Source organism: Mus musculus, chromosome 16, assembly GCF_000001635.26.
Source record: "Mus musculus strain C57BL/6J chromosome 16, GRCm38.p6 C57BL/6J".
Lineage (NCBI taxonomy): Eukaryota > Metazoa > Chordata > Mammalia > Rodentia > Muridae > Mus > Mus musculus.
In genome coordinates this window covers 14,959,732-14,987,651 of record NC_000082.6, presented here as the reverse complement: position 1 = coordinate 14,987,651, position 27,920 = coordinate 14,959,732, and the positions used below count along the sequence as shown (strand labels likewise).

The 27,920-nt window shown below is 39.4% G+C and overlaps 1 protein-coding gene and 1 pseudogene across 3 annotated transcripts in view; one reads left to right on the top strand and one right to left on the bottom strand.

Moving 5' to 3' along the window:
• The window catches only part of Gm46561, a 130,948-nt pseudogene that overhangs the window by 100,941 nt on the left and 2,087 nt on the right, over positions 1–27,920 (top strand).
• Positions 18,591–27,920, bottom strand: part of Efcab1 (EF-hand calcium binding domain 1) — a 62,838-nt gene continuing 53,508 nt past the window's right edge. Inside the window, exon 10 of one of the 3 annotated variants that reach the window (XR_003951819.1) lies at positions 18,591–21,596. The gene's annotated coding sequence lies outside the window, so the exon portion shown is untranslated. Of the gene's footprint in view, positions 21,597–21,741; positions 21,916–23,730; positions 23,788–27,920 lie in introns of those variants that run through there. The other 2 variants (XR_875839.3, XR_003951820.1) reach the window with 2 other exon arrangements.

The following is a 27,920-nucleotide window of genomic DNA, read 5'->3' as shown; positions in this document are numbered from 1 at the left end:
TCTCTACCACTTTCAGCTTCCAACGAGCCTGGAAAGAGTTAACTTTTAGACATTTAGAAACACATGTATTGAGAAAAGCCCTGACAAGGGTGGTCTCCACCTCTGGGCTGCCCACTGCTAAACCTTGTACATCCTCTTTCTTCCACTGTGTACCCAACGCCTTGCTTCACACCCCAGGCCTCATTTGTTCTACATGCAGTTCCTTTTGCTTTGCAGCTAGAGACATGCTTATATTTCCTCTTTGGAAGCTTCATGATTATTAAATGTCAAGTCACATGAAACCATGGACATTAAGTGTCCTCAAGAAAGGCAGCAATCTGCTGGTTATAACATGTCCTGTATATGTTGCAAAATTTGACCATTCCTGACAGAAATATAGTGTGACCACATGTACTTTCAATAAGGGAATGCAGTACAAAGAGAGTTACAGAATGCATAGAGCATGCAACACTGAAGTACAGAAATATATGGATAATCTACTTCATTATAAACTGTATAGTGTTTTCTGAATACTCATTTAAGTTCAGGCACATTGTCCCTCAATGTATCCACAAAGTGCATGGATTTTACAGAATCACATGCATCCTTTTGTTATTGTCCTGCCTTTCATTCATGGATACAATGCTTAGGATTTAATAATTCTAGAAGGCAGGTACAAGACTGTCCAAGCAATGACTCTGCCTCTTCAAGAGGATATATAAAATCAGCCAAATGTGGGGCCAGTAGGTAGGAGAAGGGATAAAGGGGTGGTTCTGCTCAATGCAGGAGACAAGGACCAGCCCAAAAGCTGGAATGTGTAGTAGGAAGGCATAACATCTTCAGCATGTACAGGGCCAGGGAGAGTCTCATATGTACCCCTTATCTCTTGTCCTGGATCATTGAGACATCTGGAAGGCCTCACATCTCCTTGAGTTATTGCTAGTCAAGCGGTCTTGCTTGTTAGTAACTTCAGAAACAGCATGATAGAATCTAGCACATGTATATTAAACAAAGATTCAATTTTCCTTTAGATCCAGTCAGTTCAGTTTTTCCTTCTCTACCTCACAGCATTCCTAGGGTAATGTCTTAGCATAGAGTTCTTTTGATTATGTCAACCAAGTTCTAACCTGCTCCTTTCTGTGTCCATCCCCTTACCCCAACATTTTTTTTCTTAAGTGGGGTTGCCATCCCGCAGTCACAACTTTGACCCATAATTGTTCCTGCCTGAAAGAATTACAGGGATGGAAATGGAGAAGAGCCTGGGGAAATGAAGGTCCAGCAACAGACCCAAAGTAGGATCCAGCTCTAGAGGAGGTCTCAAGGCCGGATACTATTACTGAGGCTATGGAGTGGTCACAAAAAAGGACCTATCATGACTGCCCTCCGAAAGACCCAACAAGCAGCTGAAAGAGTCAGGTTCAGATATTTGCATCCAACCAATGGACAGAAGCAGCTGACCCCTGTTGTTGAATTAGAGAAGGCTGAAAGAAGCTGAGGAGAAGGTGGATCCTTTAGAAGGACCAGCAGTCTTAATTAATCTGAGGCCCCCAACACACATACTGTAGAGGACTTCCGGGTCTGTGTTCACTCAGAGATGATGCACCTAACCCTTAAGACTGGAGGCCCCGGGAAATTTAGAGGTCAGGTGGGGTGGGGGGTGGTCTCCACATCCACGTGGAGACAGGGGTTTAGGGAGGAGGTATGGGATGTGGAACAGTTGGAGGGTGATCAGGTGGGGGTGGAGGACAAAATATGGAGTGTAAAAATTAAAACAAAAAAATAAAAAATAAAACTTTTATTCTTAAAAATATATATAATAAATGACATAATTTCCTTCAAAAGGGCACATGCATCTAGCTGTACATGGTTCTGCCTTAGTTTCTGAAAAAGTTCTGGATACTAATATCCATTTATAGAATGTGACAGAACATTCCAAGGTTATCATTTTCTTTATCATCTTTTCTTTAATAACAGAAAAATTTTCTTTAATTTTGAAACACACAAACCCCATTTCATGAGTTTTGTAAACTTTCAATAAAGATTTGTTAAATAAGTAAATAGTTTATTAGATCCTAATAGGATTAAGTAGAGTGTTATATAAACTCAAAAATTTCATGCAGGGTCCTGGTGCCAGGGCTCTCCCACAAAGGAAGATTGCTATAGCATAACCTGTGGCTGAGGCAGTGCATCTCAACATGGTTGCAGAGTCACAGGGGCCAGCCCCAATGAAATAACCTCTGAGCAGTTTGACCCGGTTTTGCCAGTGACCAAAACACTATGAAATCTCAAGGTTGTTGTGTCAAAGGGTGAAAATGGTGACATTTTAGGATACAAGAAATTCTTAGAACCTTTTATCTGCCCTCTTTCTTTGGCCAACATGGAAAATTCCAGTCTGAGTAGTTAGGAATAAATCAGTGTAGAGCAATATAACTACAGAAAATCAGGGGTGCCTAGGGACAGTGACAGGATGGCTGAGGGAGAGGGAGGAGACACCTGGCATGTCCTGACCTAGCTGGAACCACAGGAAAAAATAGAAAGCTCCTTGCTTGCCCTGACCAGCACTCCTGGGGTCATGCTGACTGCTTGAAGGTAACTTGGATTAGAATCAAGTTGATGGCGCATGTCCCTCCTGCTTTCACTGAAACCTCCCAGGATTGGTGGCGGTTGGGGTGTGATCAGGAACTCTGAGGAAATCTGAGACTCTTATGTCCTCAGCAACTGAGGGGACTCTGACTCTATCTTCTCTGGTGAGATCTCACTCCTGAAGGCACCTCTGGAATCCATCTCTCACCCCATCTGCAGGAGCTGTTCGAGTATGGGAGTGGGCTGGAACCTAGAGAACAATGGTGAAGTTAAAAGACCAGCAGGTCTTTATTTTTTGAAGAGAGATTGATAGCAGAAGCATCAGGTTCATTGGCAGGGAAGAAATCTGGCTTGCTATTATTAGTGTTTGCTAGTAACTAGGATTACTCATTGATTGTATTTATCTACCTAAGATGATGAAACATTCTATTTCTTGCTTGTCTCTTGCTTACATCAGTGACGAGAGTGACAAGAATCTGCTCATCTCACACTCACACTCTGGAATAGGTGGCTCTTTTGTGTAGGAACACAATGGACTTTATATAAACTGGCCAGGGGTCAGAATATGCCACCATATGTGAGGATAAGTTACAGTGCCAAACCTGTTGTGAGACCCGTGGCCCAGAACAGGAATGAGGTTCGAACACTAAGACACTCTGCAAAACCATGTCTGCCTACCACAGCAGAGAGAAGAAAGAAACCTTTTCTGAATTTTACCAGGCACTGTACATGAATACATTGGCAAGAGAATGGAAGAGAAATAATATTAAAAGCAGACCAGGTGAATGAGTTTGAAATGGAAGAAAGAAAAACTTGCAATCATTGCTCAAACAAGTTCTTCCTTCCTTCCAAGAAATGAGGTATGGGGTGTGGAATCCATTGTAGCTAATCATAAGCAGGTGCATCTTAAACCTGGATGCCAACCTGCTCCAACATGCTGGGCACTCATCTCAGGCTGGAGCTAATTACCTGTGTGCCCCTATTGGTGCCTGACAGTTGCTCTACAGTCTGCATTCCTGTTGAGACCTGTGTAGCACCAGGGGTGGCCCTATGGAGCCTGCATGTCTCTCGACCTTCTTCACCTACCACAGCCCTATTTGACACCTATAGACACTGATTCTGGATATGGAAGATTGGCACCAAAATTCTATCAAATCTTAGGTCTTAGAATTCTTGTGCGAAGCAAGCATAATGATATCACTTTGGCAGGCTTGCTCAGATTACCTACATGGATGATTTTTGTATGATGAGTAGTTTTGAGTGAATGTGTTGCCTCTTGTTACAGTCCTTACCCTGCATTTTATCCTGAGGTATTTGCTGACAACTTACTCCTTGTTTGAAGATCTATGAGATAGCCAAGGCTAGATTCCTGTAACTTATATTTCATTTTTCAGCAATTTCCTAACTTTGTGAAATATTGATAATCAGGAGAAAAAAATTAGCTATTTCTTTGTATTTTGAAAGCTTAGCCAAAAGTTATTATCACCTACAGCTTCTGGTGTTACATTTATAAGGTTCCAATTCTAATGTTACATTATGATTATTTTCATTTTCAAAATTAGGGATTTTGCAGGGACAGAGACAGAGCAGAGACTCAAGGACTGGCCAACCATTGACCGGCCCAACATGGGGTCCATTCCATGGGCAGACACCAATTCCTGGCACTATTATTGATGCTATGTTGTGCTTGCAGGCAGGAGCCTAGCATGTCTGTCCTCTGAGAGACTCTACCTAGCAGCTGACTGAAACAGATGCAGATACCCACAACAAAGAGTGGGACAGAGGTCAGGAACCCATATGGAAAAATTAGGGCAAGAAGTGAAGGAACTGAAAGGGATAGCAACTTCACAGGAAGACCAACCATGTTAACTAACCTGGAACCCTGGAAGGTCCCAGAGACTGAGCCACCAACAAAAGAACATACACAGGTTGGTCTCTTTTTCTTGCCCCCTTCCTGTTAGTCCCTTTTGTTCTCATAGACATGTTTTACTACATGTTTAATGTTATAACTTTATGTACCTATGTAACATCTAGGAATCCAATTTGAGAGTAAACCCAGTCCTGCTTTTCTCTGAGTCTGGCTTAACTCTTTTAATGTAATCATTTTATATAGACTCTATTTTTCTGCATATGTTCTCTTTGTCCAGTTTAAACACCCAGGTTGCTTCACAACTCAGCTGATGTGAACAATGCTGCAGTAAACACTGTTGTGCTAGTGTTTCTGGGACATGTTGACATGGAATACTTTGGGTGTAGCAGGTTATATGGTAGATTTATTTATAATCCCCTTAAGAAACTTATATATGAACATTAATGTATGATATCCCCTTTCATACATTCTTTTCATCAGTGTTGTTACTTGTTTCCTTAATGATATCAGTTCTGACTAAGGCAATAGAAAACAAAAATGAAAACAAAATAAAAAACAGGAAGAGAGGGTAGAGAAGGGAGGTGGGTCTGGAAAAACCCGGGCAAATAGATAAATATACACAAAATACATTGTACAAAATTTTCAAATAATTAATGAATATATTTTTTTAAAAAAAGAATATTGATACAATTTTACTTGCATTTCTTTGGTGGCTAATAAGGTTACACTTTTATTTTTCATTTTTACTGCCTGTAATGGCTATTCTTGGTTGAGGGAATTTCACTTAATTTGAAGTCAGAAGATCTACTTCTAATCTGGAGCTTTGCCACATACACAGTAACTTTAGTCTAGAAGTTTTGAGGCGGGAAGAACCTCTTCTAATCTGGGCCATGCCTTCTGTTGGAAGTCCATATAAGGACATGAAAGAAGAAAGCTTTTGCTTTTTACCTGCTTGTTCCTGCCTCCCTAGCAAGTCTACTCATTGGCATTACAGTCTACTTTATCAGGATTCTGCTGAAGATCAGCAGACACATCTAGCCTCAGGGACTGAAAATCTACTGAATCCTTGAATCTTCCATTCATACATAGGCAGTTATGGTCAGATTAGCTGAATCACACAGCTGTAAGTCATTCATTCGACATGTTGTGTTACTTGAGAGAACACTGATACAGAGTTCAGAACCATAAGAGTAACAGAATATGTACTAGAATAAATCTTTTAAGTATCAGGAGCAGACTTTTGAATTTTCAAACAACTACAGTAAACAGGCCACTCGAGCTACTGGAACCAATCCTGGGAGCTTGGTGAGGACTGAGAGCTCATTTCACATTATACTGAAAGCCTATTTTCCAAACTAAAGGAGATAAATTATTTAATTATCATTATTCATCAAGCTTGAGTATGAATATTTTTGTGATGCTTAATATAACATTTCTGACAGTTTGTGAAAAGATAAGGACAAAGATCAAACTGCTTGTTTGCCCCGAACATTTCTGTGTAAAGAATAAGTTTCCTGGTCAGATTCATCAGCTTCCAACAAATCCGAGTACAGTAAAAGGCAACAATGAATTTAGTGATAAAATGGGTTGCCTCCGGGTGCACATAAATAGTCTAAAGGTTTCTAAGTGTGCCCTGGAAGGGAATCTTGTCTCCAGCAGCCACAGATCTCAAGTTGCAGAGAATCAAACCAAAGCTCCTCATTATAAGGTTGGCTGGATTAGCAAAATTAGAGCTTTGGAGGGTGTTGGAGGTTAAAGTAAGTGCATTAATTGGTAAAGAATGAGATTCTGTAACTTAGGGTGGAAATATGTGGGAGGATCCTACTGAAGCTGAAAACTTTGAACCTCCAGATTCTCAAAGGTTTATCTCATCTGAAGTAATCTCTCCATCCTCAAGCAGAAATGTCCTCCACAGTCTCAATTATATTGCCCCTTTCACCTTTGACAGAAGAATTTAATCCTTCCTTGTCTTCTAAGGCAGCAGTGACTTTCTCTGAAAAACATTAAGCAAGACAATACTAACATCCCTCAGGGTCCCCCTCTAGACCTATAAGCAGACTTAAGGTTAAGAAGGCTCATAGGGGGAAGTCAGAACATGTATTCCAGAGGAGGTGCACTATACCATTAAGGAACATAATGGGCTTCCTACTCCATTCAAGCAGAAATCTGGTGAATATTTGTGGGAGTGAATTTTAAGAGTGTGGGATAATGGTGGAAGGAACATAAAACTAAATCAGGCTGAGTTTGTTGATGTGGGCCCTCTAAGTGAAAATTCTAGGTTTAATATGGAAGCTTATACAGTTAAAAATCAGGAGGGGTGCCAAATGTTTGTTTGAATGGTTGGTTGAAGCATTTGCCAAAAGATGGCCTACTGAAAAGGAATCGGAGATGCCTGATATCGCTTGGCTTAGTGTCAAGGAAGGGATTTAAGGCTCAGGGAAATTACAATGTTAGAGTGGGCATACTATATAAAACCAAGTTCTCCACAATGTGAACCCAGAAGTCATGTCCTTCACCAATCCTATAACACAAAATGGTGACAGAGACACCAGCAATTTGAAGAGATTGTTGTAGCCTTTGTCCTTGTGCAACAACACCTTAGAGTTTGAAAGACTGCTGCTCCATATTTAGCAGATGTGTAGCTTGGGCTTCGTGTAAGCCCCCTTACAACTGGAAGGGGAACTGTCTCTGAATATGTTGCCTGCTGTGGTTCTCATTCCCCTAACTGGGCTGCCTTGCCAGGCCATAGGATGTGCCTAGTCCTGCAGTGACTTGATAGTCATGGTTGAAGGAAGTACTGGGGGGATACCCAGAGGTGTTTCTGCCTTCTCAAAGGAGAAGGGCAAGGAGGCAAGAAGGAATCGGGGAAGGATCTGCATGAGGGGGTACTGGGAGGATAGGGTGGATGATATTGGGATGTAAAGTGAATAAATAAATAAACTTAAAAGATAAAGAAATGCTGCTGATCAGTTGGAAGAATTAAATTCTATGGGTTTAATTGGTCCCCAGGAAACAGGGGCTAGGCAGCAGCACTGAATTACCAAAGGCAAGGTGATTGTTTTTATTGTAATGGGCAGCATAGACAAAGCAATGTTCATAATGGCTTGACCTGTAATGAGTAGTTCAGGCAAAGTGAATTTCATGGTGTATGACTTTAATAAATATTTGCTACTGACTAACCAATCATGGTGTTTACGAGCATGAAATAGATAAGAAGCTTACTGAAGTTTTGTTTAATTTGTATAAGTGCAAAAAAAGTCTCAAATTTAAGGAAGACTATGTTAAAATTATGGAAATTAGCACAAGAACCAATTTCCACACTTGAACCAGTCTGTCAACTCAGAACCCTTTTAACGAAGGAATGACCAACCTTCCCCAAGGAAGGACCTAGATAAAATACCTGAAAGTTTGGCTGTTAGCCTTTCCCTAGTTTTTAACCAAAGGGACAGAAGGCCTTTTACAAGGGTTAACTGTACGCTGGGGGAAAGAAAATAATCAATTTCGGGGATTTTTTTGGATACTGGTTCTAAATTGTGGCCAATTCAGAGAGAACCCAAGAAATATTGTGGCCCTCCAGTAAAAGTAGGGGCTTATAGAAGTCAGGTGATTAGCAAAGTTTTGGCAGAAGTATGATTGACGGCAGGTCCAGTGTATCCCGAAACTCATCTTGTAGTTATTTCCCCAGTTTCAGAATGTATAATTGGAATGGACATGCTTAGAAGTTGGCAGATTTCTTACATTGTTTCCTTGACCTGTGGAGTAAGGGCTATTATTGTTGGAAAGGCTAAATAGAAGCCTTTAGAATTGCCTCTGCCAAAGAAAATAGTGAATTAAAAACAGTATTGCATCTCAGGAGGGGATTACAGAAATTAGTGCCACCATTAAGGACTTGAAAGATGCAGGGTCTTGGTTCCTACCACATTTCCCTTTAACTTGCCTATCTGGCTAGTGCAGAAGGCAGTTAGATCATGGAGTATGAAAGTAGACTGCCAAGAACTTCATCATGTAGTGACTCCCAGTTGCAGTTGTTATATCCTGGTGCATGGTATGCAACTATTGATCAAGAAAATTATTTTTATTCACATATGTATGTAAGAACCAGCATAAGCTATTTACTTTCAGTTGGCAAAGCCAGCAGTGTATCTTTTAGCTCAAGGACATGGTAACTATTCAGCACTATGTCACCATACAGTTAGATGGGATCTTGATCATCTGTCTCTTCCACAAAATATCACACTAAGTGCACTATATTGATGGCATTGTGTTGATTGGACCAGGGTACCTGGAGATATCAAGCAATCACTTTAGACTCATTGGTAACAAAACCATGCATCAGAGAGTGGGAAATAAATCTAGCTAAAATTCAAGGGCCATCAGTGAATACATCAGTGAAATTCTTAGGAGCCCAGTGGTGAGGGCATTGGAAAAATTTCTTCTAAGGTGAAGGATAAGTTGTTGTCCTTAGCTCTACCAACCATCAACAAAGAAACATAGCATTTAGTGGGCATATTTGGATTCTGAGGACAATGCATTCTTCACTTAGGTGTGTTACTGAAATGTATATATCATGACACTTGGAAAGTTGCTAGCTTTGAGTGGGCATGAAACTGGTGAAAGCTCTTCAACAGGTCCAAGCTTCTAAGCAGGCACCTATACATTTTGGGCCATACTATCCAGCAGAACCTATGGTACTTGAAGTGTTAATATATTCCTTATTTTCCCAGAATTACATTGTATCCATTGAGATCCTTTTTGTTTACATGTAAATTTCATGATGGCCTATTTTAGTTCTGTGAATGACATTGGCGTTTTATTTGGATTGCATTGATTCTGTGGATTGATGCCATAAGATCCATTTTCACAATACTGTTTCTTCCAAAGAAGAAAGCATGGGAGGTCTCTCCATCTTCTAGTGTCTGTCTTGATTTCTTCAGTGTTTGAAGGTGTCGATTGTAGAGGATGGGAAGATAGTATGCCTGTCTTGCACACCCTTATTGGAATCTTGCTGTATTAGAGATTTGTCTGTCATTCCACCTGTATGTTTTCAGTCACATTTCATACCACTGTTGCTTTCTACTTTGGATATCTTATTTGCTTCTTCAAATTGCTCCTTCACTGGTCACTGGGAACCTTTTCATGGATCTTCTTGCACTTCTTGTATTCTAGTGCTAGAGAATGCTGCTGGTTCATCTTTCAGATTACTCATCAATAGCATCAGCTATTTACCCCTAGTGAACTTTGGTTCCTTTTACTGGAGAATGGAATTAAAAAATCTAAATGTCAAATGCACAATTCTACTCAGCTATCTCAGTATATCTTCCGTTACAGAGGAAGGAATATAAATGTGCATATAAGCCTGCATCTGTACACATAGGTGGAGTGTTTCTTTATAAAATAGTTTGTATCTATGATGCTCTTAGAACAAGAACATGTGCATATTGATGTCTTATGTATTTACCGCCTTTTTAGAGGGCCACAGTCACTCAGTAATCTGTGCTGTTTCTTTCAACTCCTTTCTTCAGTGGATTGACAGTGCTTAGCATTTTAGTGCTTTTCCATTTTAATAAATTATTCATTTACTTATTTTTTATGTTCTTCATACATTTTGAATACCAGTCCTTTAAGAGACTCATGTTTTGCAAATAGTCTTCCAGTCTTGTGTTTTTAACAGTGAGTTCTTATAATGAAAAAAAAATTAATGTAAGTGTTAAATTCTGCTTCATAGACTTTTTCCATGGATAGTTTTACAGTCATATTAGTTTTGGGTTATATAATGTATTGTGTGTTCTGCCTGTGTGTAATGCATATATATAAATATGTAGGTATAGTATATGTACCCGTGCACATCCATACAGAGGTCAAAGGAAAATCAGGTGTCTTTCTCTATTGATCTCCACTGTATTGCTATAAAAGAACACACAGGGAGATGGAAATACACCATCCTAGCTAGTCTGGAAGGCCAGTGAGCTCCTGGGATTCATTTGTCTGTATTCTACAGTGCTGAGGTTATAGGACCTAGCACTGTGTTTGACCTGGGATCTGGAGATTTGAACGTAGGCTCTCATGCTTGCAGATTAAGATTTTTAATCTACTGAACAATCTCCCAAGTATAAGTACTAGATCACTTTGTGAATTTTTGAAGTTCTTTAACCAGATCCATAAGCATTTAGAGCCATTATATTCTCTTGATGAACTGACAGCCCAGAAACTTCTTTTTATATCTTCCCTCATCCTCTCTAAAAATCATTTCTTATATTGATGAATTTGTTACTTTCATTTTCATCTTCATTTTTTTCCTGAATATAAAGTTCTATGTTGACAATGTTTGCTAGATTGTTAGTCACTGTCATCTTGCCTACAGTGTTAACCGATAACACTTGTCTGTAAGACTCAACTTAGTTCTCTATGAAACATTTCTCTTCTTTTGGATTTTTTTCCCCTATTTTAAAGATTTTTTTCCTTTTTATTTGTTTTAAGCAACTTGACGATGCTAGGCATTTCTATAGTTTCTTCATAAAGAAAAATACATTTGCTTCTTGGTGTCTATGTTCTTTTGAGTTCTGTTCATACATTTATATTTTTATATATTATAGTTTTCATTATATATACACATATAATGTATTTGTATATACGTATTAAATATATAACATATTTGTGTGTATATATATATATATGTATATATATATTATAGCTTTCAGTATGCCTAGAAATTTGTGGTTTATCTGCATATGTTCTTATGTTCTCTGTAAACTTCCCTTCTCTCTGAAATGTGGCTCTGCTAGTTACTTTTAACATTTTTCTACTAATTTGCTTTGGATCATTTGTATTTTCATTTTCAAGTTGGATGTTTTCTGTAGGTAACAAGGCCTATTCTGTTGCTACTTCTAGCCAGCCTAGTTTCACCTTAGATGCTATTGTTTCCAATTCGAAAGCTAAACTAAAATCTATTTTTTAAAAATATTTTATGTATTTCTAGTCAACATTTTAAACACGTGGGGTGTAGTCGCTACTGTTTTTACTGTTCTTGGCCACAAAGTCAGCCTGCTGTCTGGGTCAGCTTTGGTAACTGTTTTCTTTCTGTGGACTGTAAAGATGAACATTTCTGAACAGATGGCGGGGGGGTCGCAAAATTCATCCTTGTTGATTAACCATTATTTTAAATTCTAATGCCCTCCTTCTGTTGTCTTGTTTAATCTTTAAGATGTTGTTTTGAAATAGAAACTTGTCATGATTAGTTTGTAGCAGAGAAAACTGATGCACAGCCAGAATAAGTAGTTTACCCTGAAATCACAGCTAAAACATATATAATCTGGAGCTTACAACCATTATGGCATTTTAGTTATTTCTAGATTAACTCCTTAGTAGGTATTTTATAATATTGCAAAATGTGAAGAAATAATCAAAATATTTCCACCATTTAGAATCGATGATGCATTAATGGAAAGTTTTCAGAACATAAACACGATGGGAACTTTCTCATGAGTTTTATATGAAAATTGTCTTTTTTAACTCTCAAGTCTCAACCCTCACTATTTAGTCAGAGCATGACATTTTGGTGAAAGAGGGAAGCAATGATCTTATTGTTTAAAACAAAACAAAACAAAAACAACCTTTTATACCAGAGGTCAAGAGATTTGCACACTAAGAAAAGAAAACTTTTCTTTGTCAGATAGTTATTTAAAATGAAGTTGGAATATTGAATGGGGCTAGGGACATGCAGACACATGGAGCTGGGAGGTGAAGTCAGACAGAAGGTTTAACTCAGTACCACGGGAAGAAGAGTGTTGGGAGTTTGGCCATTGTAAGACTGGAGCAAGTGTAAGAAGTGTGCCAAAGCCACTGTGGGGTGTGTGCTTGGGCCACTGCAAAGAACTGGGCAGTGTAGCCATGGTCTGACCTTTAGGGATATTTTGTTTCTTTTTGTTGCTGTTTGTTTGTTTTTGTATTTCTGGGGAGATAACTGGACCTAATGAGTGTTAGTTAACCCCTCTATCAAGTGCGCTACATCCCAGCCACTGTCCTTTATTCTTGTAATCTTGTAGTAACCTTTAATTTCAACAATATATGATGCATTCAGTCACATATGAAGGGTCAGCTTTTTTACCTTCATTTCCATATTTAACTTAGTCCTTTAACCATTGAGCATCCTAAAGCAAATAGTGACATTTTCTTCTGGACATGAGGAGATGGCCCCCAAAAAGCTGGATAATCTTCAGTTAGTGTACTTGGTCTATGTATACACATCCTGTTACTTTGTGTTGTTACGCATGGTGGCATCGTTAATGTAATTGTATATAGCTTTGGAAAATCAGTACCTCTGATGTGAGATTCCTTTTATCATTTTAATAGTGTTGAGCTCTGACTCTCCATTCTCTAGACTGTGACTTATAGCCATCAATACTTAGGGAAACTATCAAAAGTTATTTTGTAAGGAGCTGAAGGGGTTTGCAACCCCATAGGAAGAACAACAATATCAAACAACCAGACCCCCCACCACACCCCCAGAGCTCCCAGGGACTAAACCACCAACCAAAGAGTACACATGGAGGGATCCATAGATCCAGCCACATATGTAGCAGTGGATGGCCTTGTTGGGCATCAGTGGGAGGGGAGGCCCTTGGTCCTGTGAAGGCTCAATGCTCCAGTGTAGGGGAATGTGATGATAGGGAGAAGAGAGTGGATAGGTAGATGGGAGAACACCCTCATAGAAGCAGGAGGGGGGGCATGACATAGGGGGCTTCTGTGGGAGGGGATGGACCAGGAAAGGGGATAACATTTGAAATTTAAATAAAGAAAATATCAAAAAACAAAAAACAAAACAAACAAACATAAAAAAAAAACCTCCAAGTTATCCTGGAAATAATTATCCAGTTTGAGAGCAGGAAATGTTTAAGATAAGACTAGACTACCTTGGATACCTCGAGAGTGTCCTGGGGTTGTATTGAAAGGACCTAGAAGCCAAACTGAAAGTGCTAAAGATAGAGTAACTTGTTAAGATAATAATTGTAGTAATTTGAAACCACAATCAGATATTGTCCAGGAATTCCTCCTTGACTCGAAGAACTGAGATAAGAAATCTCTTTTTATCTTTGCTTAAGTTGATCTTGAAACTTTAGCTATACTTGACAGCTGAGTTTTTCCATGTGCAACACTGAAAGTGTCTCTCTTAGTTCAATTTGTACTCACCAAGAGTTGGGTTATCTAGTAGTTGCTGTTAACTTTTGTGGAAATGGCAGAGACAAGGAGCTTCTGTGCCTATCGCAGAGACTGAAAGTAATATCTTATAAGAATTAATGGCCCTTTGGGCATCTGTGCAGTACCCCAGCAGTTGGGTTCCTTTAAGTTTACATTTGACTTACATCAAAGGCCCATCTGAAAACACAGACTTTCCTGGAATAGATAGTTGTCTTTTGATAAGAACATGTGTGATATGTCTGAAACTTCTGGGTTCATGACCTTGGCCAGCATAAAAACAATTTATTGAGAATTTCAATATGGTTTTCCATAGACAAGTCACACTGGAACATTATGGGAAATAATTAAATTTATACTAGAACAACATTATAACTGTTACCCTACTTAGTTTAATAAATGTGCTAGAGCAGGAAGTACTCTCAGCAATGAAAGATAAACTTCCTTAACCAAATTAATCATTTAAAAATAGACTTGACCTTGTGTTATCTTCACCTTGCCTTTTTTCTTTTTTATGGAGTCAACTTGCAAGTATTTCTAGGAAAATATACAAGGTAGAGCTCCAGTGAGTTAGAGGGTAAACTGAGGATGAATCTCAGTTCCTCTTGTCCACAGTGAAAATAATATCAAATTAACAAAGCAGGCAACCTACTTGAGACTGAATTAATTCTTAGGAGCCAGGCTGAATATCTAAATCAAGTATCTGGGTAATACTACTCTCTAAATGGCTGCTTCATTGCCCTCTTGGTTAATAGTGGGTTGGAACCTTGGAAATATTTTGAGTAAGATGAGGATATCCACAAGTTGGCTAAAGTTCACTCTTAGAGTGAAGATCTATTTGTTATATCAGTCATGCAGTGACACAACTGGCTTTGGTCATCTGCAGGGTATTCTTCTGACACCCAGTAAGAGAATTCTTAGCCAGAAAGAAATCAGAAGTTTTCCTAACAACAAAGCCCATAAAACAAACCTGAAACAATATGAATATCAGTGGAGATGTTAACATGGAAGGGGAAACACTGTAGTCCTACCTCTAGACAAAGATTTACAGGTGGTTTTTGACTCTGGAAAGCAAAGAACTAACCTTTGCCAGGGGTGAGCCCCTTTATTGGTTGTCCAATACACAGTACTCAGCCTTGGAACCATACGCACACAAACACCAAGAACAGGCTTAGCACATATTTGCACACACTACATATATATGTAATAAATATAACAGAACCCCCAAAACAAATAAACGAACAAAACCCCTTAACATCTTGAGAGCAGGGATGGGAAGGATTTGAGACAGAGTAACTGGGAGGGCTTGGACAGAGGGGAAAGTGGTTTAATTCTGTTTCAATTTAAATATTAAAAATTAACAAATAAATTGAAAGAGAACATGTCATTCCTTCCCTAACTGCTATAAATCATGACTGTTTCATGTCATGAGCAAGATACACAATGATACCCAGCCTGCCTTCAATACTGCAAGGTGGAAGATGTCTTAGTACAGTCCTGTAACCTTACACTTAAATTTCTTTGAAAACAGAACATTTTACTTGTGAATGTGAAATGATGATGATGAAGTTGTTTAGGATCTCTAGCAGGGCATCTGGAGCTGGGAAAAGAAAAAAATTAGGAGAAGCAGGTAGAAGGTTAAAGTTCTTGTTGACTTCTATTCTGTGACTGCCTGCAAACAGCTGTGCTGTGCTGCTTCCTACAGTATGCAATTCAGGTTTGAAGGGATACTGTGGGATGAAGACTGATGCACATAATCAGCTTCAGCTTTGATTTTTTCTATATTATATATTATTTTATATATAGTTAAAATATAGGTAAGTATATATAATTTTATACATTGTATCTTATGATTGTATCCAGGAAGTCTATATTCACATCTTCTCATGATGAGCACATTTGGACAACTCAAATAGGTGGTTGCTATTTTTTCCATTTCCTTAAAAAGTAGACACAATTGTGCAGGGAGAAAAGTACTCCCATTCAATCTGCTTTACAGGTTTTCTGTCTGAATTCTGAATGCTTACTCATTCCTGCTTTGACTCTCATCATGACTGCCCCATTACACCCTTGGCACTTCTTGCTGCTTCCTGAGTCTCTTTTTGGCAGGTGAGGTAGATTTCCATCTTCTGCATGTCCCAGATCTCACTGGCTCCAGGTTTATTTTACTCCCCTTCCCCCAATTTTCACTCCTTCACAGCAGGGTTTTAAAGAAAAATTTTGAACGTGATTAATGGTGTCAGAGATTAGGTAAATAATATTCAAACACTGAGTTGTTTATTTGTTTAAGAGAGTTGTTTTCAGGTTATTTCTTATGCAGTCACATACCACTTACAGAGTCTTAGCTCTGTTATTGGTTGGAAGAATAAGTCTGAGTCAGGCTCGAAGATACTCAAAGTTCTAAGTAGTGTTGGCCCTCCTAGCCACAGACTCTATACCCAAGATTCAGCCCATTATACATAAAAACATTTTAAAATCTTATATCTTGCTGAGCATGTACAGCATGATGCGTGTGTGTGTGTGTGTGTGTGTGTGTGTGTGTGAGAGAGAGAGAGAGAGAGAGAGAGAGAGAGAGAGAGAGAGAAGGGAGGAGGAAGAGGAGGAGGAGGAGGAGGAAGAGGCTGGCCTGTAACCACTGGAGAGAGAGGGAGAAAGGGGATGGTGGGAGAGGGAGAATGGGGTCAGGGAGAGAAGAGAGAGAATAAGAGTAAGAGAGAGCTTGGAAGGAATGCTAACAGATTATATCCCTAAACAATAAAGTATATCAATTATTTCCTAAACAGCATAGTATACTAATTATTTCATTGCAATAGTTTTTTAAGTCATCTAGAAATGCCATTTCTACTAGGGACTTGAGTGTCTGTGTTGTTTGATATCCTCATGGAGTTCTGGAAACCGTAAGTTCTAAAGGATCACTGAGCTATAATTTATATGCTGAATGTTGTCCAGTGCACATGGGTTAAAGGCATGGCCACCAGGATAGTGTTGTTGGGAAGATGACAGAAACTTCAAGGGTCTTAGTGGACAGTCTTTAGATCATTGAGGTTGTGTATTGAAAAGGCCAGTGGCATCTCAACTTCTACTGTTCCTTCTCTCTGTCAATGAGGTTGGCTGTTTTGATTTATCCCATACTCCCTCATAGTCAGTTGACCATGGACTGGAGTCTCTAAACCTGTGAGCCAAATAAACAATTTCTCATTTTAAGTTCATTATCACACATGATGTTTTGTTTCATTTTGTTGTAGCTACAGGAAGCAAATTAGCACAGACTGTAATTCCTTTCCATTTTCAAAATGATAGCTTCTGGGAGGGAGATGCATTTTGTGAGAAATTCACATTAATTTTAGAATACGCTCAGAACTGAAATCTGATTCTTGAACTGAATATGTTATTGAATCAGGGATGGTGCTTTAATGAAGTTAATGGTCTATGAGGGGCGCCATATTTTTAAAGGGAGGGTTGGAGCATTGAGGATTTACATTTGGACATCCGTTGTATTGCAACTATTTGCCTTCCCTCGGGGGACATTGTATAGTTCTCCAGAGAATGATTTCAGGTTAGGGGACATCAGAAGAAAAGTTTCTTTCTCAGGAGTTACCCAGCAGTTGCCACCTGCTCTGGCAGCCTATGCTATCATAGTCCCATGGAACAAGCTAAAAGTGGAGAACATTTGCAGGTGAGGTGTGCATCCCAGAGTACCACACGTTTGTGGAACAAACTGAAGGTTAAGAGTGTGCTGCAGATGAGGTGAATCAACATCTGGATGTGAAGACTTGATACAAGAGGAAGAAACATGCATGATATTCGTGGTACCAGAAGAAAGTGAGGTATAAATCTGAAATGACTCCCAGAGGGCAATGTATTAAAGGCTTGGCCCTCAGCCCAGGGCATCATTGGATGGTGTAGGATCTTTTTGATGTTAGGTCTAGTGAAGAAGTCAAGTCATTGTACTTACTCTTTTGAAAGGAGGCACTAACTCTCTGGCTCTTTTCTTTCTTGTTCTTATTACCTGGCTCCCACAAGGTGAGGTGAGGATCTCCTTCTACTAAATGCTCCCATAACAATTGACTGCCAAAGAGCAGGCCCAAAAGTAATTGGCCAAATGACCATGAATTGAAACCTAAATGGAATTCAAACAATCCCTTTGCCATTTATATTTAGTTCTTAGGAATTTTGTCACAGCCATAGAAAGCTCACTACATAGCTATCAAGATTTTTCACCAGTTCTAGTGGAATCAGGTCACTGCTTCAATTATTTGTTTAGCTCAGGTACAGTTTCGCGTTCTGTGGATTTGGATTGGATACCAACACATTTAAAGCAGACAGAATTTCTCATAACATTTTCTTTAGTATGTGTCTCTCCTCTTCCCTGGGGACATGGTGTTTCAGCCCTAGAGACAGGTATTTATCATCTCATTTGTCTGGATGCAGAGTCCCTGAACACATTATGAAATGTGTAGTAATGTTATGCAGGGGAAAGTTATGTGAAAGTTTTCTTCTTCATATTTAGATTGGCACTCCCATTTCTTCCATCTGTCTGTCCTTTACTGCAAATGTGTTAAACTGGAAAATATAATTCCTTTGTGATGTTACCTTTCTTTCAAAAAGGACTTCTTGTTGTGATTATAAAACAATAAAGCATTATTAAGATATGTTCTAAGGTTATGGTATGGTGAGGTGTGGAGGAAGGGGATGTCTCAGTGGGCCCATGCCAAGGCATCCCTTCCCCCTGAGGAACAAGCAACACAACAGTATAGCATAGAATAGAGTTTATTTGGGGCTTGGGGAGGGGAGTTAAGAGAGTAGTAGAGGCAGAGAAAGGCAGAGAGAAGAAGAGAGTAGAGAAGTAGAGGCCGGCCATGACCATGTGGAGGGAGGAGGGAAGGGAATGGGGAGAGAGGAGGAGCAAAGGGGCAAGAGGCAAGAGAGAGAGAGACAAGAGTAAGAGAGTAAGAGAGGAGGGAGCAAACAGCCCCTCTTATAGTGAGCCAGGCCTATCTGGTTGTTGCCAGGTAACTGTGGGGTGGAGTCCAGACAGAGTATCAACACTTCTTAATATTGTTTTACATTACTAACTTTGAATCTTCAATCCTACAATTGTCTCTGCCATAGGAAATTCTGATGGATTACAGAGAAAAATAGTTTTAACATAAAATTTGTAATTTGTGTTACACTTCATGTGTTGCCAAATATTTCTATAAAATTATACCACTAGATGTTTATTTTCAAGATCCATTTGAAGTCAATCACTCATATACAGTCTGTAAAATGGCTTCAATTAGACTTTGGTGGGGGGGGGGACTATGGGGAAAGTTTTTAAGGACAGATAGAGTGCAAACACAGCCCACATTTGTGGCAAAGTCTCTATTCCCACAAATACCTACTGGCAGTGATGGGTAGGCACATGTATCCATGGGACCCACATAGCTTTCTCTGAAGATGTCACTCAAAATATGTTGATATTCATACTCCTCTGGCTGAGGCCTAAGGCAGTTCCAGAAAGATGGTGGAGGCTTACAACTTTGCTCAAGTTCCTAGAGGAAATTCATGTCCCTTGAATGCATGTGATTCTTGAGCGTGACCTTGGGACCAATCATCCCTCATAAGTCTTCTCCCCACATCATGTTTTCTTAGGAACCTCAGAAGGACAAATATAAATCATGAATTTTCCTTAGAAATGACAAAGGCACATTTTGTTATCACTGAGAGCCTGTATATACCAATTCTGGTAATTGCTACAAAATTATAACTAACTTAGTTTAACATTGAAGAAGTTTACTTAGATGAAACAGCCATACAGAGCAGACACTTACTCAGAAGACCCACTGATGCATAGTGTCTGACATTGTCGTATGACAATTTCCCAGCTAATAGCTTGTACTCAAAACTGAGCTGCCCATGGACATGCTTCTAATGTTACTGGTCTTATCACCCATAAATCATCATCAATAACTTTCCTTCACTGATTTGATGGGCACAGGCCATATTTCTTGCCTACAGTGTATGCTGTCAGAGGCTGCTGGTGACTATGAACCATGCTTGCACTATTTCAAGAAGTTTGGTTTCTGACTAGTTCTCAAAACTGCACTGTTTGACTTTAAGGAAAATGTGCACTATATTGTTCCTGTGATTATGATACCCAAGATCTCACTTTCTGTCAATAACATCAGATATAAAGTTATGACTATAATCTCCTGTTTTCCATAAGAGATAGAATTTTAGGGAACTACTTTGCTGCATTCAAGTTGCCTGAATATCTTAACCTGTGTACTGTTAGTTTTGTCAACTTGACACAAACAATAGACACCTGAGAAGAAAGAGATGCAACTGAGAAGCTGAGATTAGTCCCTGGGCATGTGTGTGTGGGGGGGCATTTTTTCAATTAATGATTGGTGCATGAGGGCCTTTTCCACTGTGTGTAGTGCCACTCTTGAGCAAATACTTTTAGAGCATCAGTTTTCCATGCAATCATTTTAGTTCCTGCTTCCAGGTTCCTGCCTTGGTTTCCCTCCATGAAGGACTATTACCTGTAAGAGATAAATGCTTCCTTCCTGAGTTTCTTTTACATTGGGGTTTTACTACAGCAACAGAAACACTAACTAAAATACCCTTGGAGAATGTCTGTTGAACAAGACTATTGCTCTGTGTTTTTATATACTCCTTTGGATTGGGACTTATCATGTGATCCTTTAGCATTAGGGTTTATCATGTAATCCATTAGCACTGGGATTTACCAACTGAAATTTAAGAGATGATGTGAGTGGCTGTGCTTGTGACATGATGTGTGCCATCTTGCTATGTGCCCATATGGTATGTGAGCATTCAGAACTTTGTCTCGGAGCTATCCTTGTTAATACACAGTTATGTCTCCAGAGTGCAGAGAGGTTTGGTAAGTTGGCTCAATGATACAGCTCTCCACTGACTTTAAGAATTTATAATCTAGAAATGACATTGCTTCCAAAGTCTTCACTTTCCGTTGTCTTAGACCATGCTGTACAAACCTACACCAAAATTCTGAAGGTTAGGCACCTAGCTGACCTTGGCAAACCTGGAAAAAATTTGATGTCCTTTTTCCACCCTCTTCATTCTGTCCAGAAGACGGATACTGAGTGACCTGAGTGACCATGAGGATAGTCTCCTCATCTGCAGGTCATAACTATGTCAATTGCTCAGCATCTCTGCATCTCAGTCAGAGTCCAGTGCAGACATACAATTGTCGTGAGTTTTACACTGAAGGGCTAAGGAATCCTTGTCATGTCTCATCAGTATTAAGCAATCAATTTGCCTGGAATCCTACTTATGTTGAACCAGATAAGCTGTCAGAAGTCTGAGTGGCCTTTCACTAATGTTAGGTGCCTACTTCCATTTACATAAAACCTGCCTGATGGTCAGAATCTGTCAGAGTCACTGGGTTCATGGCTTGTCTCCAACCTGCTGACCAGTGTTCCCTCACATCCCTAATTGAAAGAAAGAATTAGAAGCAAACACTAAAAGATATGCACACTGACCAGTACTGACAGTGAAAAGAGTAGGAGCAACCTGTGTGCTTCTGGATACTGTATAGTTAGACAGGCTTTGTCACTTAGCCCTGGGGCTGGCTTTCCTCTGGCAGATGGAGGTAGAAGGCAATTAAAGTTTAGAAGTACAAGCAGACCAATCTGTTTTGTTTATACAGAAAGTTTTCTCCAGAAGTGAGGCAGAAGCAGAGACATAAGTAATGAGCACATGTGTTTGGAAAGAGTATAAGGTACTTATAAATATTAGAGTGCCATCACTATATTTGAAGGTCTGGCAGCCTTTCCATTGCAGAGTCTCATTGTCAGGAGGTTAAAACATAGCTGTAAACATTCCAGGCTGCAACTTGACAGCTCAGGGTATGCCTGGCAATAAAGCTTTAGTCCTTGCTGCCATGAGTCTCTCCTGTGGTTCCCATGTATCATTCTCCTCTCTCTGCCCATGGTCCTGTTTGAATCTACAACAATAGAAGAGAGGAGTCTTAAGCAGGCTTCTTTGGTTATTGGCAAGCTAGATGAGAAGCAACTACTGATGTATCAACCTATATTACCTGGTATAGAAACAACTTTCCCTCAGATGTCTCTTATGGTCACAACAACAAATGACCAGATGTCACTGGACTTTAATGCAGCAAAGATCATAATATAATATATGGAATGCAAATATTTTATATGAGCAGCTTCCTGAGGGTCCACATAACCTCTTTAAGGGTATCTAACCAAGGCTACTGTCACCAGATGTGCTCTAGGAAGAGGATGTCATACTTTATCTTTGAGCTGTAATAAAATGGTGAAAAGAAAAATGGTAAACCACTTTGGCAAAGGGTTACATAAAGATAATGAACATAGAACATAGAAATAGAACATAGAACAAATCAAGAATTAATCAGACACAAACTCTTAGGCCAACAAAGCAAATTCTTAACAATAAGAAGAAGAACAACAAAAAACAATACAACCCATCTTTTCCTCATTGGCTGATGGGAACAACTAGGGATTTTACATTAAGAAATGTTCTGTGTTAGTTGACATCAAATTGAAGGTCAGTGTGCACAACTGACCCCTCCCTTTCTAGGTTGTTGAGAGGCAGTGCTTACTTTGTTCCAAATCAAAATGATGAAGTCTACTCGTCTGAACTTTGCAGGAGACTGGAGGTCAGCTTCTCTCATGACTCCGTCTCATCTAGCCCCAGATACTCTTTCTCCTTTATCAATATATCAAGCCTTCCTATTTCACATCCCCATATACCTTAAAAAGAATGTCTTTTACTTTTTTACTGGACTGATATGTACTGCGTTTCCAGAGACATTTTTAACTCTTAAGGCAGATGCTTAAGATAATATGTCAATATACTTAATAAAGTATAAAAGAGAGGCCAACAGATCTATGGAGGATAGACATTTTGAATTTAAAAAGAACAAAAACAAATTGAAGTTCACAGCAAACTTGACATATGTTTTTGGGAGATCTGGGAATAACCCCAACCATGTGTTCATTCACCCTTATAAGAAATCAAGTGCTAGTTGGAGAGCTGAGAAATCGTTTTTCCTTAGTTCTCAGTCATGACATTATATTCAATAACAAGTTAAGTTTCTCTCTAAATCTTCCTATTATACCCACATGGTCAGGAATGTGCCTTCAGCAAATGTGCCTTCAGTGCTTGCTAGCCATCCAGCTTACTGGACATGCTTTCTTGAAAGAACTTGAATTTAAGTTATGTATAGTAAACTAACTTAAATCTCCGAGGTAAGTCATTGTTAAAATTGAACTTCAGTCACAGTTGTGGCTCTGGTATAAGAAAGTAGGAAGGGAAGTAAATTGGGATGGGAATACACGGTCCAGCTTAGATTTCTGAATTTTCTTTCTTTTGAGACCCATGCTTAGCTGATATTCTGTAATGGCTAAACACTGCTGTATCTTGAATAATGGCATGATGGAAGTCTGGTGAATTCTGTCAGTCAGTCAGGAATAAACTGTGATTTCCTTTCTGGATAGGCAATTGTGTAAGTATTCTATGGGGACATTCCTGCCAGAGAGATCCAGTGCTTGCTTTTCTGGCTGACCTATTCATTGCAGTATGTCTTAGTTTTGAGAACAAATGTCAGTTCCATGATTTTCCCTTGTGCAAGAGCTTCTTTTCTTTCATCTTTTCTTCTTTGTCTCTTCTTATTATCATTTTTAAAGTCCATTAAAATTTTCTAATCAGCATAGTAATTGTTTATATTTATACCATAATAATGTGTATATTACTTACACATATGTATAGTTCTACAATCAAGTTAAGGTTGTTAGTAGAGCCATTACTTCAAGTATTTGACATTTCTTGTGTTTGCAATATCCAAATCCTCTCTAGTAGCTATTTTGAAATACATAGTTGGTTATATATTATATTATATTATTAATAATAGTTAATGTTTTGCTGGTGTGAGATTATTTATTGCCTGTATTTTTGTGGGTGTAGTTCAACTCCTTCGATTGGTGTATTCCTTCTAGTAGCTTCTGTAGGACTGGATTGGTGAATAGATACTGTTTAAATTTTACTTTATCATGGAAACAAAACCCTTCACAATAGCCACAAATAACATAAAATACCTCAGTGTAACTCCAATCTAGCAAGTGAAAGATCTGTATGCCAAGAACTTCAAGTTCCTAGAAAGGAAAATTGAGGAAGATATCAGAAGATGTAAAAATCTCCCTTGTTTATGGATCAGTAGATCAGTAGGATTAACATAGTAATAATGGCCATCTTACCAAAAGCAATCTACAGATTCAATGCAAACTCCAAAACTCCAACACAATTCTTCACAGATCTTGAAAAACTGTTCTAATATTCATATGGAAAAACAACAACAACAACAACAACAACAAACTCAGGATAGCCAGAATGATCCTGAACAGTAAAAAAAAAAAACTTCTGGAGGTTTCACCACCCCTGACCCAAAGCTATACTGCAGAGCAGTAGTAACAAAACCTGCATGGTATTGGTGCAGAATCAGACAGGTGGACCAGCAGAATTGAATCAAAGACACAGAAATAAAGCCACATACCTCTGAACACTTGATTTTTGACAAAGAAGCCAAAACCATACAATGAAAGATGGAGAGCATCTTCAACAAATCGTGCTGGCCTCTTGCAGCCTTTAATACTTTATTTGTTTTGTATATTTAATATTTTGATTATTATATGTCAAGAGGACTTTCTTTTCTGGTCCAATCTGGCCTTCTATAAGCTCCTTCCTCCTCCTCCTCCTCCTCCTCCTCCTCCTCCTCCTCCTCCTCCTCCTCCTCCCCCTCCCCCTTCCCCTCCCCCTCCTCCTCACCCCATCCCCCTCCCCCTCCCCTCTTTCTCCTTCTCCTTCTCCTTCTCCTTCTCCTTCTCCTTCTCCTTCTCCTTCTCCTTCTCCTTCTCCTTCTCCTTCTCCTTCTCCTTCTCCTTCTCCTTCTCCTTCTCCTTCTCCTTCTCCTTCTTCTTCTTTTTTGAGACAGGGTTTCTCTGTGTAGCCCTGGCTGTCCTGGAACTCACTCTGTAGACCAGGCTGGCCTCAAACTCAGACCCAGAAATCTGCCTGCCTCTGCCTCCTGGGTGCTGGGATTAAAGGCGTGTGCCACCACTGCCCAGCCTTCTGTAAGCTTCTTGTACTTTTATAAGCATGTCCTTCTTAAGATTAGAAATTTTTTCTTCTATGATTTTGTTAAAAATACCTTCTGGGCCTTTGAATTAGAGACTATTATCCTTTTTCTATTTCTGTTATCCTTATGTTTGGCCTTTGCATAGGGATCCAGATTTCCTGGATGTTTTATGTCAGAAAATTTTAGAATTAACATTTTCTTTGATGGATGTACATATTTCTTCTATTGTTTCTTCAATGCCTGAGATTACCTCTTCCCTTTGTCATGCTTGTGCCTGTAATTCCTGTTTACTTACCTAGATTTTCAATCTCCAGGAGGCCATAAATTTGTGTTTTCTTTGTTGCTTCTATTTCCATTTTCAGATTTTGAATGTGTTTATTTATTTCCTTCACCTGTTCATGTTTTCTTGGCTTTCATTAAGTGATTTCTTTATTCCCTCCCATTGCTTGCGTTTTTCTGGATTTCTTTAAGGGATTTATTCATTTCCTCTTTAAGGATCTCTGTCTTTATAAAGTTGGTTTTATGGTCTTTATCTTGTGCTTTGGTTTGGTTGGAAGATTCAGGTCATGCTGTAGTAGGATAGCTGAGCTCTGGTGGTGACATTTTGCCTTGGCCATTGTTGATTATGTTTACTGTATTTTCTAGGCATCTAGCTTTGTGGTAACTATAGGTATAGGTTTTTCTTTGTTGGATAGATATTTTGTTTCTTGGTTTCTGTTTCCTGTCTGCTCTTCTGGTCTGCGTGGCATGTGGGTGAGTAGAATGTCTCCACCAGAGACACTTACTACTGGATTGCTTTGTCCAGCCTTGATATGAAGGCTTGCACCCAGTCTTATTGCATCTGTTGTTTGGATCCCATTGCTGAAAGGATTTTTGTTTGTTTTTGTTTTTGTTTTTAGGGAAATAAATAGAGGAAGAATGGATCTGGGAAAAGGGAGGTTGGTTGGTCAGGTTTGGGGGGGGGGAGCTGGAATGAGTGGAGGTAGGGAAAACTGTGGTCATGATATAATGTATGATGAAATAAAAATAAACTTTCAAGTAAATAAAAACATCACACACCAAATTTAACCAGTCCCAAAGTCTATACTACTCAATGTGTCTTTTTTTTTCTTCGAATTAATTGTAGCAGTAGGCTATTAATGCTACTCAAATCGCTCTTGCAGTACTGGCGCAAGCTTATTGTTACCAGCTCCAATGCTCTGGATTCCCGTATGAAAGACACACTCACACACACACACACACATACACAGAGAGAAAGAGAGACAGAGACAGAGAGACAGACAGAGAACACACACACACAGAGTCTTATATGTAAGCCTTAATCAGCTCAATGGCTGGGCGACTTCAATCCTCCACATGGCTAGCCCATTCTCCCCTCTGATATTCCTGAATTATTACTTACTAAAGCCTATATTCATCCTGGTCACCATGAATGCAGGCCTGAAGCCCTCCTAGGCCACAATCTCCAACTCTTACATGGCAGTCTCTCTGTACTACACTTTCCATGCCTGGACCTTCTCTTTCCCCAGCATGGCAATTATCCTTCTTCTTCTGTACACTTATCAGAGAATCCTCAATTCCTCCCTGCCCAGCCACCGGTTCAGGCAACATTATTTACCAATCAGAATCAACAGGGGGGAAGGGACCCTCAGCATTTTCTTGGCATGCTTGAGGAGGCCCTTGATTGAATGCCTATTTTCACATGCACTCAGGTGCTCACACTTGTGAACAGGCATACATATATGCACACACTAAAAATATGGAATCAGACTGTGTGAAAACTTTTATGGATTTCTTGAAATTAAAAACAAAACTGTGCCATAGTTTGTCCTTGTTAAGAAGTTTGGTTGAGGTATGTTTCTGTACTGGGTTTTAAGACAGCTTTTTGCCAATTAAATAAACACCATCATCCTATACTGGGTCACACAGGAGTTCATAGCCATTTGGCAGTTTTAAGACCATAAGCGCTGTCACATAAGTAAAAGTCAATTAGTGCACCCTTCTTCTAAAATCATAAAATCTGGAAAACATCTAATAACCCAATGGTTGAGAGAGGAAGCTGGCCCAAGTAGCTCACTCCCTGTCACTGATGCTGTGTCTATAGAAATAGAGTGTGACTCTGCCCTCAATGCCCTCTAGATATGAGAAGGATCCTAGCCTAAGGTAGAAACAGGGATGACAGGCTGTTCACAGGTCTCCTTCCTCTCAATGTAATGATCAGAAAAGAGAAGGCAGCCTGAGCAGTAGGGTTAAGCTGGAGAAACTCAGGTGATTAATGTATGTGAACTACAGTGCTCTGAGCACTGTGACCAATGCCATAAATATAAACTTTTGTTTACCATGACTTGAAAACTGAGAACAAATCAATAACAAAATAATTATTTTACAACATGAAGAATAACTACCATGTCAGTATCTCCTAGGAAGATATAAAACATGACAATGAAAGATGTTAAGAAAGGTCTCAATACTAGACTATGATAGATAAGGCAAATTTAGGCAAGGTTCTGAAAGAAAATTAAATTCAAGGTCCATGACTCATGCAGCTTGCTAGTTAGGAGGACATTTGGGCCAAGGGCAAAGAACAAAGGCTGTGGCTGTTAAGTCATTCCAGGAACTGGCTAGCTATAAAGATAGGAGAGGTAATTTGCTGATGTTTAAACTGTCCAATTGTGTGTAACTGTGCCAATTCTTCCCCTGCCCCCCAATTTTTTATATATAAACCCCTGGCTTCTGAGCCTCATAGTCAACTCCTCTTTCTCCTGCGTGAGATACATGTTGGCCCGGAGCTCCGCCTCGTGTGTTTGCATCAAGCCGGTCTCTCATGATTCCTTGGGTGTGTGTGCCATCTCGGGACTTGAGTGGGGGTCTCCCCACTGCAGTCTTTCAGTTCTACAAAAACCTCTCAATATGGACTGGGATTATGTGCTTGGCCTCCAGGGGGCATGCTGCCTAGCCTGGGAGATGATGAGGGATGCCTACCGCCTTGTGAAATGCAGCAAACTTCTTCATCGTCAGCCTTCCTTTATTTCTCTGCCTGTGATCATATGCTAACATCTCTAACATGTACATTTTCTTTGTCTTTAATTTTTTCACATGTCTGCTTATCTGACATATTTCCCTGTTAGGATGATACTTACTCTATTGCCATTT